The sequence below is a fragment of the Haliotis rufescens genome, unplaced genomic scaffold (assembly GCF_023055435.1).
Source record: "Haliotis rufescens isolate VD_foot unplaced genomic scaffold, xgHalRufe1.0.p SCAF_8, whole genome shotgun sequence".
In the NCBI taxonomy this organism is placed as follows: Eukaryota; Metazoa; Mollusca; class Gastropoda; order Lepetellida; family Haliotidae; genus Haliotis; species Haliotis rufescens.
In genome coordinates, this window is record NW_025964372.1 from 17197044 (window position 1) to 17214728 (window position 17685).

At 38.9% G+C, this 17685-nt stretch overlaps 1 protein-coding gene across 9 annotated transcripts in view; it reads right to left on the reverse strand.

Moving 5' to 3' along the window:
• Positions 1 to 17685, reverse strand: part of LOC124144832 (cytosolic phospholipase A2-like) — a 151811-nt gene that overhangs the window by 28466 nt on the left and 105660 nt on the right. The window contains exon 1 of one of the 9 annotated variants that reach the window (XM_046514429.2): positions 12803 to 12938. The exons of 6 other annotated variants lie outside the window; for them this stretch is intronic. The gene's annotated coding sequence lies outside the window, so the exon portion shown is untranslated. Of the gene's footprint in view, positions 1 to 172; positions 886 to 1911; positions 2691 to 12802; positions 12939 to 17685 lie in introns of those variants that run through there. 2 more of the 9 variants (XM_046514431.2, XM_048388923.1) reach the window with 2 other exon arrangements.

Consider the following 17685-nt stretch of genomic DNA (forward strand, 5'->3'; position numbering starts at 1 on the left):
CTTTAGATAGAAATCCACTGATGCTTGAGAGGAGGGGGTGTCTCATTTATATTGAGTCGCATTTTTGGCTAGGGTCCAGTGGTCGCATTCTTTTGGAGACGCATTAATTTCACGATTTACAGTATTTAGTCTCATGTACAGTCAAACCTTGATGTGTCAAACCTTGACTTACGGTTGTCCTGAAGTAAAAGCTTGGTCCTGTTGTTTGTCGCATATGTTTCGATTTATTCATTCTTCATGTCAGTCAGTAGATGTATGCCAAGTTATTTTTCGGTTGTGTCGAACCTCAGATAACTTGGAAACAAACATTGCCACAATATAGTGTTATTGATATTTTGCCAAGTGTGAACTTCAGGCACCAGGAACATATTTTAACTGAACAATACAATTTGATTTCAGTATCTCGAAAACAAATATTAACGAGGAAATCCTAATTCGAAACAATAATGCTGCACATGATATTGTGGTGGATATGCAATGCATCCTGTTTGTGAGCGCTATGGTTTCTACATTCAAAAGGGTTACTATGGAAGGTATAGTCGTGTTTTGTGGTAGGTTTTTCTGGCAGACATCAAAATCAAGGTGGGAAAGAAATGAAGCTGAATTGTTCATCATTCAATTTTGACTGGACATATTTTTTTGTATGATTGCGAAATGATACTAAAAAATAATTGACTGTCCAGTCAAAATCGAATGATGGGTCCTTGAGCCAATGACATGTCGCCATTTGAAAACAATTGCTTGGTATCATTTCGCAATCCTACTTCTATGATCGTGTGACCTTTGAGTTTGTTTTTCATTCATTAGTAGCTGAACTAATCGACTAATTTTGGGGTAAATTTGCGACCTCATACATTGAATGTTAGGCCAAACATCTTGTAACCCAACTTAGAAACAATGACAGGCCTTATTGGGTTGTGTAACTACAGTACTATGTAGTCATCATCGCAACGTGGCATGCAAATAGTTACCTTTATACCTGTTCACTAGCTTCTGTGCATAAGTATGTTGACATTGGCAATATGTTTTATTACCTACGAGGGCAAACATATCGGGGTTCATAAAAATCAAATGTGCCCTTTAGGGCTGGGACGGGTAACTCGGGTACCCGGGTCGAGTGGGTCCTCAGTAGGACCTGGGTACCCACAATACTACCCGGACCCGTGGTTAGTCATGTGATATATTGTTTAATGACAAAAACTCACTATAGCTCAGTGGTTACACTACAAGTCGCGAATGTTCGCATTTCTGGTATATTGTTTGAGTAAAGAAAAAGCTTCAGTCAACATCAGTGAACACATGATTTGATTGTTTGACACATGTATCTAAATAGTATTAGCCAGGGCTGCAGTAAAACAATTACCAATCAGACATTTTGTTCTCTACTCTTGAGACTTGGAGTGGGTATCCAGTTACGGTCAGATAATAGGGGGTTGGGTACCCAGGTAGTAAATTTGGACATGTCCCAGCCCTACTGCCCTTGTATTGTTTCTGTCATCTGGACGGCATATGGTTGACGTCATTCAAATCTTATTTTGACGTAAGGTCCGAATGATGTAACACTAGAAACGAGGTCATAGCCTAAGATTGTTGACGTCATTTGACAAATAGCGGTTCCACTGCTGTTGCGACTTGCTGTCCTTATAGGTAAACACTAAAATTCATCCCTGTATGTAGACATCTTCTTCGGTAATAAAAAGGACATTATATTCGTGTTCATGTCGTACTATGGTTACAACACTCGTGCCTAATTACGGTATTTCCCTTCCTCTCGCTCAGGAAAATACCGGAATTAAGAAAACTTGTGTCATAAACATAGTAAGACACGAACATTCATATAATATCCTTTACTTTCATGATGGCTAACCAACCTGAGGGTAATTCTACCAATGACTATACAACTATACTCACCACACCACAGCCGAGATGTATCCTGGCCGGAGTAGATCTCAGCATCCATCACCCTATATATGTAGTGATCACCCTATACGTTCAGCAGGCTGTTATTGTCTCAGTTAAAAGTGGTGTTAAAGCTTGTGATATTCTACCAGTCAGTGTCATGGGAGTGGTGACATCTCTCATGCAGTTTATCGCTTATGAGGAAGGGTTTCAGTAAATCATTGGATAATCTTCCAATCAGGGAAGTGCCCTATCAAGCTGCATGGTCAGATAGCATTTGTCACAAGACAGATAAAGACAGATTTTTCAGCTTCTAGTCTTAAACTGCAGTCACAGCTATATCACGTCAGTCTGTAAATAACCAAACCTGGCCCAGACACCATAAACTTGGGCCAGACAAACCAGTAACTTATCTGAAGAGCAACATCTAATTGCATTGTGGTAGGGGGACACCTAAACCATCTCTGATGACCAGCAATTGTTTATTCTTACCCTGGTCCCCATGGTAGGCGAGCAACACTCTGTGTGTAGGGGACCGATTCTAACCCTGGTCCACATGGTAGGCGAGCAACAGTCTGTGTGTAGGGGACCGATTCTAACCCTGGTCCCCATGGTAGGCGAGCAACAGTGTGTGTAGGGGACCGATTCTAACCCTGGTCCCAATGGTAGGCGAGCAACAGTCTGTGTGTAGGGGACCGATTCTAACCCTGTTCCCCATGGTAGGCGAGCAACAGTCTGTGTGTAGGGGACCGATTCTAACCCTGGCCCCCATGGTAGGCAAGCTACAGTCTGTGTGTAGGGGACCTACTCTAACCCTGGTCCCCATGGTAGGCGAGCAACAGTGTGTGTAGGGGACCTATTCTAACCCTGGTCCCCATGGTAGGCGAGCTACAGTCTGTGTGTTGGGGACGGATTCTAACCCTGGTCCCCATGGTAGGCGAGCAACAGTCTCTGTGTAGGGGACCGATTCTAACCCTGGTCCCCATGGTAGGCGAGCTACAGTTTGTGTGTTGGAGGCCGATTCTAACCCTGGTCCCCATGGTAGGGGAGCTACAGTATCTGTGTTGGAGGCCGATTCCAACCCTGGTCCCCATGGTAGGCGAGCTACAGTATCTGTGTTGGAGGCCGATTCCAACCCTGGTCCCCATGGTAGGCGAGCAACAGTCTGTGTGTAGGGGACCTATTCTAACCCTGGTCCTATGGTGACAAACAACAGTTTGTGTGTAGGGGACCTATTCTAACCCTGGTCCTATGGTGACAAACAACAGTCTTTGTGTTGGGGACCTATTCTAACCCTGGTCCTATGGTGACAAACAACAGTCTATATGTTGGGGACCTATTCTAACCCTGGTCCTATGGTGACAAGCAACAATCTGTGTGTTGGGGACCTATTCTAACCCTGGTCCTATGATGACAAGCAACAATCTGTGTGTTGGGGACCTATTCTAACCCTGGTCCTATGATGACAAGCAACAGTCTGTGTGTTGGGGACCTATTCTAACCCTGGTCCTATGATGACAAGCAACAATCTGTGTGTTGGGGACCTATTCTAACCCTGGTCCTATGATGACAAGCAACTGTCTGTATGTTTTGGACTAATTCTAACCCTGTTCTCCGATGTTGGACAAGCAACAGTCTTTGTGTTGGTCTGTGTGAAGGTGTGTGCTTGTTTATGTACTAGTATGGACATGTGGCGTTTTAGTGGTACAAGTTGACTGAGATAACATGCCCCACACTTTACTGACTCCAAGCCGGCCAGTCCCCATTTTGTCAATTCCCAGGCATTGAACGCGATGTCAAATGCAGAAGAAAAGAAAGAATAAATTTTAAATCCATGTCAACTCATGTCTTAAGAAGAATGCATGCTGCAGCAAAAGATTAAAAACCTACCTTGAATTTCTGAATTTCTGGTCTTTACCAAACCAGTGTGGACTAATTCTGTAGATTCTACTGCAATTTGCAACTAGACTCTGAGTTCCCTGCATGATGCATACATTGCTGGTCTCGGTTATAAATCACCAACCAATATCCAACGCACATTTGTTGAGGCAGTATGTCATCAAAGTAGGCTTGTTGTAATTTATCAGTTTAGTCAAGACCAACATTACTTCTAGTATTACAGATTTACTTGGTCTGAGAACCAAGGTGGCTAGAGGCAATATTTCTGGGGGTGTTTAAATGTAAGGCAAGCACATTTTTTGTTTGGTATTTCAGATTTTTTGGACCAAATGGGTTGAATGGAGGGAGGGAGGGAGGGAGGGAGGGAGGGAGGGAGGTGATTTGATTGGGAGGGATGACGAAGTGATCCAATGAAGCTGATGATGGCAAGTGACAATTCCAGAACAGTTGCTTCCCTTCCATTGAAAAATACATCATTTTTCATCTTTATTCGATATCAGGGAAAAATCTGGTATGCTAGAAAACTAAAGGGTCTGGCCTAAGTTTTGATTTGATGTGAATTTTTTAAACAAATCGTTTTAATAAAAATACAAACAAAACAAATAAATGTTCAATCATACACAGTATTGAAAAGATAAAAGTGTAAAATTACTTCTGAAAACAATCATGGAAGGGTCATTCATGTAAGGGACCAGTAAGTTATCAAGGGGGCTTGGGGTGTCTGAGGTTTTTTATAACTTTGAAGATCCTGTTTAGAATTGGTCTTCAGCAACCGATACTTGTCGCAAGAGGCGACTAAAGGGATCGGATGGTTAGGCTTGCTGACTTGGTTGATGCATGTCATAGTATCCCAATAGCATGGATAGATGCTCATGTCAATCACTGGATTGTCTGGTCCAGGTTCGATTTTTTACAGAGTGCCGTCATATAGCTGGAGTGAGTGAGTGAGTGAGTGAGGTTTAACGCCGCTTTTAACAGTATTCCAGATATATCACGGTGGGTCAGCTTAATGTGGGAGGAAAGCCCAAAGTGATGCAGGTCACCACTTTGGTGAAACCCACGAGCATGGGTATGGTGCTAGCAAACCTAGAAACATGATCGGGGCAAACCTAGATTTGAACCCAAGATCATAGGTTTCCCTCCCCTTGAGATTGTCATATTTTTTTTATTTGAGGATGACCCTCCCCTGATTTCCTCTGCTGCCAAACAAGAAACAAATGTGATGGTGGCTATTATTTTCTTCAGCATATATACTGAACCACAAAAGAAACATCACCATGGATAGATATATGAGAAACCTTATGTGTCCAAACAGTGTAAACATACTTTGAGAGTGAAACACAAAGCTGGTCTCTGAGAAAATGGCATCACAAGTCAGTATCTTGTGTGTCCACCATGTGCATTGATGACTGCCGTGCAATGTCGATGCATGGAATGACAGTGGCGGTTGATGAAGGCCATGGGCACTTGAGCCCAAACTCCGAAGAACGCCTGCCGCAGTTCAGCTGCAGTTGTCGGCCTTGGTCGGACGTCATTCAGCCGTCTTTGAATCTCGTCCCACAGGTGCTCAATGGGATTTAAATCGGGACTGAGGGCAGGCCACTGCATGGTTCTGATGTCATTCTGCTGGAGGAAGTCTCTTGTTGCTCTTGCAGTGTGGGCACGGGCATTAATTATCACGCTGAAACTCATGGTTGCGGCAACGTGCCAAATGAGGTATGGCGTGTGGTCTTGACTTGATCAATGTACCGAGCTGGTGTGACACCATTGCCTCTCCCAGGACAGATGTCTCCCAGGACACCATGATGCTCGGACCACCCCACAAGTCTCAAGAACACAAGCATCCGAATAACGTTCCCCACGGCATCGCCAGACTATCTCTCTGCCATCTGCTGTTGAGATACAGTAACGGCTCTCGTCTGAGAAGAGGACTCTTCTCCACTGCTGTGCATGTGCATTTCAATTAGCACGGAACTCACGTGCATCAGGTTACCATGCATGGACGTTGCCGTGATGCGTTTGGGCGATCGGTTTTATTGCCATCTGCTTTGGTTTTTTATCATTAAATTTCATTTTTCCGGACAAGGTAATGTTAAATTTTAGAAACTTTCACAAAAATAACCCAGATATTTAAATGACAACTTTTCATGCAATGTTACTTTGGGTGATGTTTCTTTTGAAGTTCAGTTTATTTTTCTAGTTGTTGGATAACAAGGTCATCAACTTGACTTGACTTTATACTGGTTTCCGGTGGCAATCGTTTTATAACATTCTAGTTGATAGCTTCCTCCAGGGACATGTCGAGTTTCTGATAAGACGTAGTGAATAAATATCAAGGTTACCTGGTTAGGGCCTAAATTCTGTATTCTTTTTTCACTTTGCAAATATAATGACTGAATTAAATAGCTATTCGTAAGGTTATGCTTTAATCATGGAAAGAAAGCAGAGACTTATCGATTCTCTTAACCAAGTGCTCCAAGCAGGCAAATTGGGAAAAACACTTATTTTGTTAAAAAATGGTATTGCTTAGTTCAAATATTCTTAAATTCAGAGGTATTTTGAGATTGCATTTAATGCAATACTATGAAATGAAAGCATTAAAACATGTTCCTAATTGTTGGTCTTGTTATAAATGAATAGAGGTTAATTCTACAAAGCCATAAATTAGTTATCAGTCACATATATTAATACCATATTTGACGTAATAAGCGCCCCGCTCTAATAAGCGCCCATGGCTATATTTGCTAATATATTGGCTAGTGAATAATTCCAATTAGCACCCTTCCCATTGATCAATGTACACAAGACTTATTTATTCGTGTATAATACGTCTGTTACATGCAATATTTATTAAATTCTGGTAAAATATATCTGTCGTGTATAACATGCAGAGACTTTTCTTTGGCATCAGGCTGTCAGTATAAACCACGAAATTTACGATCTTTCAACTCTTTCACCAAAACTATATTCTGATAGGAGCCCCCTATTTCTAAGTTTGAAAGCGCCCTGGGCGCTTATTACATCGAATACAGAACATTGCAACATGCACTGGGAAATGTTTGGTTCCAAATTAGGAATCTTTGTTGGCATTAGCTGGAGACTTGGGGCTCAATTTCGGCCTCTAGGCAGGTCTAGATAAATCCCTGAGAAAGTAAAAATACAATAACTGTATAGGATGCAATCTAACAGCTATGACTCATCATAAAATCCAGTTCATGAGGTGAGGTGAAATGAGATTTAACATTACATTAAACATGATTGCATTTTCATAGCAATGTACTGCTTGTGCTAGCTGGGAATGAGGCTGTTTTCATAGTGCCAACTCACTAACATACCGTTACGCTGTTTAACCCTCTGGATGCCGAGACACTTCTGAGTGTTGCTCGAGAATTTATTCTGCGTTGAAAAAAGTAAATGTCTCCACTTTTTATCGTACACCGATAAAAGTACTGTGCGATGATTTTTTTTATTTAGAAGCTTTGCGGAAACTTTTCGCGAACAAAATACTGCCTTATATCTGAACAACATAACTATTTATCAAATAGAGTTATATGCGTATGTATAACGACATACATTCAATGCCAAAAATAGCATGCCGTGAATGATGAAAACTGATTCAAAAGGCAACAGAGAAGTAACACACATACAAAGAAAAGGGGGCATAACTCTGTTTTGTTAAAGTAATATATTAAGTTTTAGTTGTAAAATAAAATGAAACTGCTATTCACGGACATTGGTTATACTATTGACTATTACACATCCCAAGAAATACGTACATGATGCAGTTACATTTACGTAATATCGTATTCGACACTATAAACCTATCAATTCTCATGTAAACAATGTTCAAACAAACAGGAGATTATCGAAGGTTCGTTCATACATGTTGTGGCCTATATTTACGCATGATATAATTTTGAACATTGACAAATATCCAAAGTGAAATTAATTGTGTGAAAAAATGTATAAAAGATATGCAAAATCTACATCATAACTGAAACTGTAAACAGCATGGTACAATGATTGTGTGCACCAGGGGTCCGGAAAATTTAAAAATCCCAATCGGACATTTGCATTTAGGCCACGCCCCCTTCAAATAGCGTATTTTAGTACGACTTCTCACACACATTACAAGTTTACGTATTCATAATATGATGAATTATGAATTGTTTCAATTTAAATTGTTTAATTCACCTGACAATTAATAACAAATAATATCATTTTAGATTTACATGGAAAACATACGTTTGTTTCTGTTATAATAACGAGCTGTTAACGTAGTGAACGGTCTTATTAATATTCATGAGTTATATTCATGAGTCTGCTCAAGTGTACGCGTTGTAACATTTGGATCGAGACTATTATCCCATATTTGGTTATCACGTGACCTCACGGGAAAAGTTTTTTTTTAAACTAAAGATTTTTTTAAAAACAAGACAGATAATTTAATCACAAATACTAAAATATCGTTGATAGCAATAGTTATTTGAATACTTTTTTCATCTGTACTTAATTATTGACCATAAAAAAATTGGATATCGATCGTCCGAGAAAGCAAAATGGCGGTCAATCAAGATTCAATATACGACTAGCTACTGAAAACAATAAAATCTGCAAATCCTCATTGTATGTCAACCAAGTGAAAGTCGTTAGCCACGACTTACAAAATGATCGTCCAGACTTTGAGGGTTTGGCAGATCCGCTCGACTGATCTGCATCGGTCGACTGGCTGTCGTCACGCTTTCGCTTCTTGTCTGAGGTTACGTATCGTAGCATTGTGAGGATAATGAGGTACATCGATGATGCAAGGTATTAATGTACAGTTGTAAACACCTTTCACTCAAATTAACAAGATGTTCTCAGTAATTAATCCTCGATTAATCAGTGTCAACTCAGTTTATTGCCTATTACAGTGATTGACCGATTGGACTATCATGTAGGTATGATGTATTTACAGCAATCAAAACAAACAAAGCTTGTCAGTGTAGTTAATCTTCATTGTGTTGCAACTGCAGACAGAAACTGCTCAGTCCTAACTGTTGATCATGTCCGGTCAAAATTTAAGAATGTCCGGACAATAATTTTTAAAATGTCCGGTAAGCAATATTTTAAAACGGACATTTGAGATTCCCAATCGGACATGTCCGGCGCATATGACGGTTTCCGGACCCCTGGTGTGCACTCTCATTCAAGGACCTTCACCTCAAAGAAATTACCAAATATGTACAACAATGTTGACGTATGACATCACTACCAGTGACCGACTTTTACAAAATGGCGTGTTCACTGTCATCAGTACGCAGGATTTTATGAAGGGACTTTCGTTTATACATAAATGTGACATTCAGAAACATTATGACAATAATACTGTTGTCGTTGTGTGTGATTTTGCGTCAGTCATGCCATCACACAGGACGGTAACTTTGACAATGTCTGTTGAAAATATCAAATCACTGCAATGTATCTCTTTCAAATTCCCTAATTCTTCCTACGATTCTCTTCCCATGCATATTCTAAAAAATGTTCAGCTAATCTCTTGAACGAATAGATGAATGGATAGTTCAAAATAGGAGAAAATGCTACACTGTGTAAAATCTGAATTTTGCTTTGTTTACATTTCAAACAAGTGCAGTTTTTCGAGCACAGTGTTCATTTCACACCTAACTTATTTTGCTTGATTTCCTCTAGGCACTTTGTATTGGTGACAAATACCATTAGTCATTTGATGCTAAAAATGTATGAGGAATTCAATTATGTATGTATCACAGCTAAGTTTGAAATATACGTGATGTTACAGGCGTCTCATATCCGGTGTAAATTTCGTGGTTACAGCTGAAATGATACAAAAGAAAAGTCTGTGCGTATTATACACGACAAACCTATTTTTCCAGAATTTAATTGCCTGTAATTAAGTGTGCATATAACACGCAAGTGTGTATTATACACGAATAAATAAGTCTTGTGTACATTGATCATTCGGAAGGGGTGCCATTTGGGATTGACCTTGATATATGAGCAAATATCGCCGTTGGCGCTTATTACATAAAATACAGTAGTTAAGTAGAGTGATGTGATAACCAAGAGCTCACTAGGCTAACAACACAACAATAAGACAATCAAGGTACCCTATTGATTATGAAACTCTGCACAGCGAATCACGGCGCCTTAGACAACTGGGCCACCTGTCTCCCCCCACTTTATGAAACAACATAGATACAGTGAGACATCCTTATTCTGGAAACCCCATATTCCAGGCAATTCTGTTAAGATTGTTGGCACACTATATGTAAGTGAGTGAGTGAGTGAGTGAGTGAGTATGGTTTTACGCTGCTTTTAGCAATATTCCAACATTATCACGACAGGGGACACAAGAAATGGGCTTCACACATTGTACTATGTGGGAATAAACCCAGGGTCTTCAGTGTGACGAGCGAACACTTTAACCACTAGGCTACCCCACGTCCCCTAGAAAATTGATGAAGGGTTGGTTGTGCTTATTGAAAGCTTATTTGTATCATTTCAGGCTGTCAGCATAAACCACGAAATTTACGATCTGTTTTTTTTTCACCAAACTTTTATTCTAATAAGAGCCCCTTATTTCTAATTTTAAGAGCTGTGATTCAAAGATTCTGTGAAACAAATGAAAAACTATTTCTGCCCCACTGGCCCTGGATCCTCTTATGGTTATATTTTATAAATACAAGATATGATGTCTTCATAAAAAAGAACTTGTATGCAAAATTTCAGCTGCATCAGTTAAGCAGTATCAGAGGTGAAAATATTTTAGAGAATGGTAAAAGTGCAAAGGTCATCAACTGCAAAGGTCAGTGTTGGGGTGACAGTGGTCACATGGTCATGTACCTTTTTAAGTAGTAAGTCACAAGAAAGAGGAGCCTCTTATAAGAGTTGTAGGACCCTACATACTTGACAACTGAAGCAATGGCTGTTTGGGCTTTGACCTGCCAAGAAGCAACCGAATGGTCCCAAAATAAAATGGGGTGGTGGGGAAGCCTTGTGGTTAAAGCGTTTGCTTGTCATGCTGAAGGCCTGGGTTCGATTCTCCACATCGGTTCAATGTGTGAAACCCATTTCTAGTGTCACTTGCCATGATATTGCTGGAATATTGCGACAAGGGAATATTGGACAAGCAGGAATTATAGCAATAAGATGTTCACATACATGGTGATTTAAGTTAAAAATGTATCCAAAATAATAACTCAAAAGAATATTATGCAATGATCTGAAAAGAATTTAATCTGAAGCTATTTCTCTCCCAGGGTTATATATTTTAATATCATGTTATTTTAGTTACTGCTTTCACCTTTTGTTTATCTGAAGTAAAAATAATTATGTGTGAAGCACTTTGCATCCCATTATAGTAGGTGTTGACACACAGGAAAAATGGTTATATAACCCCCATTGTGACGTTATAGCTTACGAGACTACTCAGCAGCAACTAATTGTGCATAATTGACAGTGAAGAGGATGTCTGTTGAAAATCTGAAACTTTAGTTAGTGTGATTGAAGCCAAAATACAGGATTTATAGCAGATATGTAATAGCGGTAGAAGTTTCATAAGAATTATTATATACGTTAATATCATGTTATTTTAGTTACTGCTTTCAGCTTTTGTGTATCAGAAGTAAAAATAATTCCGCATGTAGCACTTTGCATCCCACTATTTTGATTGTGAAATCAATATGTTGACATACAATAGTCAAATATCAACAACTATGGCTTATTGTGGTATTAATAGCAGTAATCTGATCGTGGTGGCTGTAAACAATGGTGAGTGGGTGCGATGTCCAGATCAGTTCCCCACATGATTGGCTGTAAGTTATGTAAATTATATTGAGTGAAAAAACACGCCTGAATGCAACCATGCACATGCAATGCCTACATGACAAGTAACAGTCGCTGTGGGCATCAAATGGTTAATAAATTCAACCTTTCTTGAATACTTTCATCTCTTATTACTCAATATTGACACAAGTTTAGCATGAATGAGACTATTTCTTTATATTAATAGCAAGGAAAAGTTTATTAAGCCCTGTTAGCAGGTCCACACAATCAGTAGATGGTAGAGCAATGCTATATGTAGCGGCTATAAAATTTCCAAGTCCTGGGGTGGGATTCGAACAACGGACCTTCTGATCAGAGGCCAGAAGCCTTGTCCACATAACCAAAGAGGTTAACCCCGTCAGCAAGCTGACAAGGTAAGGATGTCATCTGTGGGATGACTCCACGCCTTGCTACATACTCCCTCGTCAACAGAAGGTGCGTCCCGGGCCGCATAGTAGGGTACTGAGGCTTATTTTGCTCAAATTTAATATAAACGTGCTCAGCCCCTCACGTGGGCGCCAATGAAGTCGCCATAAAATTTCCGAGTCCCGTGATGGGATTCGAACCACGTACCTTCTGACTGAGGTCGGACGCCTTGTCCACATAACCAAAGAGGTTAACCCCGTCAGCAAGCTGACAAGGTAAGGATGTCATCTGTGGGATGACTCCACACCCTGCTATATATACATATGCTGGATGAGAGGGATTATCCAGTGAACACAGCTAGGTTTCAGTCGGAGTGAGAGACTGTCACAGGTAGGACAAGTCTTACACAACAGTCAACGTTAAGAAATAAACCACAACCCAAACTCCCACCCGATAAACTACAGAAATATTGATCTCCTACAATTGCACTATGAGATAGAAACAAATCTTACTAATGAGTGCAGGTCTCCGAATTTGATCTGGTAATCAACAATAAATGAAAATCGAACCTTTCGATTCACCTACCCCAGGATAATCTGTTACACGCCTATCTACACACGTCAGTCATCATTGATACTTGATAGATACGAGCATTGAGGGAGGACAGACAGACAGAATTATTAATGTTTCACCTCAGTGACAGAAATATGTATAATTAAAATATTAATCCTATTTGGCCTATGTAGAGTTTTCTGCCCCTCCAGTTCAAATTGAAGCAAAACAAAGCATCTCTTACCTGTGCCAGGTGTGTGGAGGTATTCCCTTGTCAGACACAGGCATGCACAATAGTGAGGGTAGGTATTAAAGGAAACAGTTACCTGTGGGTGACAAATCTGACCTAGTTGAGTATGAATTATAACATGGGGGTTGACTCTTATCCTGGTCGAGATAATTAAATCAACAATGGAGATGTGGAGATAAGGATGAGGTAAAATGAACATTTATAATCATATCCGTATTCAGGAAGAAAATTGCACAATCATAGCTTATGTTAAACATAGAGATACAGTTAGGGTCTAAGCAATCCTAAAGCTGTCGGGTTATCGGTTCTTACTTTAAAGATAGACTCGTAACTTCAAAAATCAAATTTCAAAATTTGTCATTTGTCACTCCATGTGCACACTTGGTACTAAATTCATTGCATTGTCTGGGCTAACTCAGATTAGGAATATTCTTGGGACCAGCCTTCCATTAAACATATGTATATTGCAAGTCACTATTAAGAAATGAACAGCAAAGCAGTATTCAGCATTTCAGAGTTTTGAGGTCAGAATAGGATTATTTTTTTTCTGGGGCATATCGCCTACAGTATATGGGCAAGACATGGGAAGACCACCCATTGTACTTAAAAGGATAGACTTGCACAAGTCTCTGAAACAGTTATTAGTTTAAATCATAATTTCTATATTACATAAATAATAAGAACAAGGTGTCCCTATAAGAGACTGGAGTCTTTGTACTGTCCGCTTATCTAGACTTGCCTATTATAAGGATAGAATTACTATACACCCAAGGAATAAACATTCAGTACAGCCTTGGAGCAAGGCTATTGAAAGGGCAAAGTTCCCACAAGTACTGTTTGAGTTGCTTGGGAAAACTCGACTCCAGATTTCAAATTTCTTTATGCGCAATATTTGCGGAGGTGTTCAATTTGAACTTTTTCTGACATTTGTCCTCATTGTTCAGTACTGAATTCAACGATCCTTGTAGGTCATACTTGTTGAATCTGTGCAGAGTGAATACACAATGTCTTTTAGAAAGTGGTCAAATATAACAAATGTTATATTGGGTATTACACTTTCTAAGAAAAGAAAAAAATTCTAGTACTCTTTTGGATTGAGTCCCATCCAGGATGTTTGTTGTTTAACACTGCACTCAGTACTTAATATTCCAGCTGTATGATGGCAGTCTAGAAAATCCAGTAATTGACATCATGAGCATCGATCTATGCAGTTGGGATATGATGACATGCATCAACCAAATCAGCGAGCCTGACCACCCGATCCCGTTAGTCGCCTCTTACGACAAGCACAGTCGCCTTTTGCAGGAAGCCTGAGTTGCTGAAGACCTATTCTATCCCGGATCTTCATGGTGAGTGAGGCACCTAATCGCCAGCACACAAAGTCAGTGACCTAACCCACTCAGCCACCGAGGCTTCCACAAAAATGGAAGTGTGACAACTGTGTGAATATCTCACTTCTCATTAATAACTGATATCTGTGTCAGCTGACCTTGGCTATATAAACCTTGGTCCAGAGATGAAGAGAGGGAAGTCTCACCCTTAGCCTTGCTTGGGTTTGGTAGGTTCTCCATGGTTGCCACCATTACTACTAGGGGTGAAACAATACATAAAGGTCACGATACAATACGTATCACGATACATAGGTCATGATACAATACGTATCACGATACATAGGTCATGATACAATACGTATCACGATAAATAGGTCACAATACAATATGTATCATGATAAATAGGTCATGATACAATATGTATCACGATACAATACGTATCATGATACATAGGTCAGGATACAATACATATCATGATACATAGGTCAGGATACAATACATATCATGATACATAGGTCAGGATACAATACATATCATGATACATAGGTCACGATACAATACATATCATGATACATAGGTCACGATACAATACATATCATGATACATAGGTCACGATACAATACATATCATGATACATAGGTCACGATACAATACATATCATGATACATAGGTCACGATACAATACATATCATGATACATAGGTCACGATACAATACATATCATGATACATAGGTCACGATACAATACATATCATGATACATAGGTCACGATACAATACATATCATGATACATAGGTCACGATACAATACGTATCACGATAAATAGGTCACAATACAATATGTATCATGATAAATAGGTCATGATACAATATGTATCACGATACAATACGTATCATGATAAATAGGTCAGGATACAATACATATCATGATACATAGGTCAGGATACAATACATATCATGATACATAGGTCAGGATACAATACATATCATGATACATAGGTCACGATACAATACATATCATGATACATAGGTCACGATACAATACATATCATGATACATAGGTCACGATACAATACATATCATGATACATAGGTCACGATACAATACATATCATGATACATAGGTCAGGATACAATACATATCATGATACATAGGTCACGATACAATACATATCATGATACATAGGTCAGGATACAATACATATCATGATACATAGGTCAGGATACAATACATATCATGATACATAGGTCAGGATACAATACATATCATGATACATAGGTCACGATACAATACATATCATGATACATAGGTCACGATACAATACATATCATGATACATAGGTCACGATACAATACATATCATGATACATAGGTCACGATACAATACATATCATGATACATAGGTCACGATACAATACATATCATGATACATAGGTCACGATACAATACATATCATGATACATAGGTCACGATACAATACATATCATGATACATAGGTCAGGATACAATACATATCATGATACATAGGTCACGATACAATACATATCATGATACATAGGTCACGATACAATACATATCATGATACATAGGTCACGATACAATACATATCATGATACATAGGTCACGATACAATACATATCATGATACATAGGTCACGATACAATACATATCATGATACATAGGTCAGGATACAATACATATCATGATACATAGGTCACGATACAATACATATCATGATACATAGGTCACGATACAATATGTATCACGATAAATAGGTCACAATACAATATGTATCATGATAAATAGGTCATGATACAATATGTATCACGATACAATACATATCATGATACATAGGTCAGGATACAATACATATCATGATACATAGGTCACGATACAATACATATCATGATACATAGGTCACGATACAATACATATCATGATACATAGGTCACGATACAATACATATCATGATACATAGGTCAGGATACAATACATATCATGATACATAGGTCACGATACAATACATATCATGATACATAGGTCACGATACAATACATATCATGATACATAGGTCACGATACAATACATATCATGATACATAGGTCACGATACAATACATATCATGATACATAGGTCAGGATACAATACATATCATGATACATAGGTCACGATACAATACATATCATGATACATAGGTCACGATACAATACGTATCATGATACATAGGTCAGGATACAATACATATCATGATACATAGGTCACGATACAATACATATCATGATACATAGGTCACGATACAATATGTATCATGATACATAGGACACGATACAATATGTATCATGATACATAGGCCATGATACAATACATATCATTATACATAGGTCACGATACAATACGTATCATGATATATAGGTCACGATACAATACATATCATACATAGGTCATGATACAATATGTATCACGATCCATAGGTCACGATAAAACATGTATCACAATATATAGGCATGATATGCATATTTATGTCAAATCACAAGAAAACTTCTTGATTCTAAATATTTCAGAGAAGGTTTAAAGGAAAAGCTACCTGTAGACACATGTTCGTCATGGCTACTTTTAGCAGTGACCTTTAAAAGCTAATTACAACAAAAACAGTGGGATGGGGTCTCTCAACGAGAAGTAAGGAATGTAATATAAGCAAGTGTATTGTCTTGTATGGATAAAGAAAAAAACGTATGATATTGTCTCATGAAAACTCACGATGCACTGGTGCACCAATGTGTCGTTTTACCCGTAAGTACTACCACTATGTGCTGGCCTGGCACATGTTGCTTCCTGTGTATAGTAAATACTGTATTCGACGTAATAAGCGCCTCGCCATATTTGCTAATATATTGCCTAGTGAACAATCCCAATTAGCACCCCTTCCAATTAATCAATGTACACAAGACTTACTTATTCACGGATAATACACACTCGTGTGTTATATGCACCCTTAATTATGGGGAATTTAATTCTGGAAAAATGTATCTGTCGTACATAAACATTTCAGGCTGTCAGCATAAACCACGAAATCTATCTTTCAACTTTTTTTCACCAAAATAATATTCTAATAGCAGCCCCCTATTCCTAATTGTGAGAGCGCCCTTTGGCGCTTATTACGTCGAACACGGTACTTGTATATATAACTTGATGCTGTCATTTCCGACTGAGAACCATACACCGATCCCTTGTATGCAGGCATAATGCAAATCTAACCCCACATGTTTGTTGTTTAACACTGCACACAGCAACATTCCAGCTATAGGACAGCGGTCTGTGGATAATTGAGCCTGGACCAGACAATCTAGTGATTGATATCATGCGCAGCAATTTACGTTATTGGAATACGACGACATGCATCAACCAAGTTGTACCATCGTGTAATGTAGTCGCACCATCCGTGTGCAAACTTTGTAAATTAATGCTCCCTAGCAGGAACTCAATAACTGCTCCCTTGTCGCAAGGCATCTTGGGAAATAGGCACCGCATGGCGGCATGTACAATCTCTCT